The 1584-nt window shown below is 36.4% G+C and overlaps 1 non-coding gene across 1 annotated transcript; it reads right to left on the reverse strand.

Annotated features, from left to right (window-relative positions):
- Nucleotides 1-1129: 1129 nt before the first annotated feature.
- Nucleotides 1130-1236, reverse strand: LOC125612762. The gene has a single exon (XR_007343238.1). It is a non-coding gene; the product is annotated as a U6 spliceosomal RNA (small nuclear RNA).
- Between the last annotated feature and the right edge of the window lie 348 nt (nt 1237-1584).

Below are 1584 nucleotides of genomic sequence, written 5' to 3' on the forward strand. Positions count from 1 at the left end.
CACATACACAAATGTAAATATAAACCACATTAACCAACAGAAAGCAGGATGGGATTTGTTAGTAACAGATAATGAAGACTGTAAAGCAAAGAAAATTACCAGAGACAGAAAGGAACATGATAAAAGTACTACTCCACCAAAAATAGAGAGCAATGCTTAGTGTGTTTGCATCAAAAGACAGAGCTGCAAAATGTGTGAGAAAAAACTGATAGAACTGAAATGAGAAATAGAAAAATCTGCTATTATAGATGATGATTTAAATGTTCCTCGCTCAACAACGGATAGAACAATTAGACAGAAAATCAGAAAAGACAGAGCATTCAACCACACCTTCAACCAACAGTTTGATGCAATGTAGATCTAATTGGCATTTCTAGAGCATTTCATTTAAATAGCATTTTAAATATTCTTTCCAAGTATTTATGGAACTACACCATTGTAAGCCAGATAATCTAGACCATAAAACAGGCTTCAACAAAAGGAAAGGAATTAAAATCACACAGAGGTTGTTGTCTGACCACGATGGAATTAAATTAATTTCAATAACAGAAAAATCTTCAAACCCTTGGAAACTATATAAGGGACTTCCCATAAGTCAAAGAAGAGGTCTTGGGGATAAACGCACTGCAGTAAATATAGATGAAAAGACCTCATTTTGAAACTTCTGAGACCCATTGAAGGCAGTGCTGAGAGGGAAAATTATAATATTTAATGCATTTGTTAGAAAAAGTGCTAGATGAAGTGGACAAAGTGAACATTCACAGGCAAAAATGGCCACCTCAGCCTATCTCACACCTTGCACAAAAAGTAATTCAAAATGGATCATAGGGTTCAGTGCAAAATACAAAAACACAGAACTTTTAGGGAAAAATCAGAAGAAAATCTCCAGGATCTAGGGCTATCAAAGTACTCTTTTTTTTTTTTTAATTTTTTATTGTTGGTTGTTCAAAACATTACATAGTTCTTGATGTATCATATTTCACACTTTGATTCAAGTGGGTTATGAGCTCCCATTTTTACCCCATATACAGATTGCAGAATCACATCAGTTACACATCCATTGATTTACATATTGCCATACTAGTGTCTGTTGTGTTCTGCTGCCTTTCCTATCCTCTACTATCCCCCCAAAAATATGGAACGCTTCACGAATTTGCGTGTCATCCTTGCGCAGGGGCCATGCTAATCTTCTCTGTATCGTTCCAATTTTAGTATATGTGCTGCCGAAGCGAGCACCAAAGTACTCTTAAATTTGACAGAAAAGCAACATATAAAAGGGAAAATGGATAAACTGATTTTCATTTTAAAAAACCAAACTTTTGCTCTGCAAAAGTCCCTGATACGAAGATGAAAAGATAAGCTACAGAGTAGGAAGAAATACTGCAAATCATGTGTCTGACATAAGACTGTTACCTGGAATATATAAAGGACTCTCAAACTCAACAGTAAAATTACAAATCATCTAATGAGCATTTGGGCAGAAAACACGGAGAGATGCTGCCTAGAACAGGACAGCCCAACCACCACGTGGAAGGGCACAAGACACCACTAGGTGAAGTCACAGTGAGGGACCTCTGCACACCT

The sequence above is a fragment of the Marmota marmota genome, unplaced genomic scaffold (assembly GCF_001458135.2).
Source record: "Marmota marmota marmota unplaced genomic scaffold, marMar, whole genome shotgun sequence".
Classification (NCBI taxonomy): domain Eukaryota; kingdom Metazoa; phylum Chordata; class Mammalia; order Rodentia; family Sciuridae; genus Marmota; species Marmota marmota.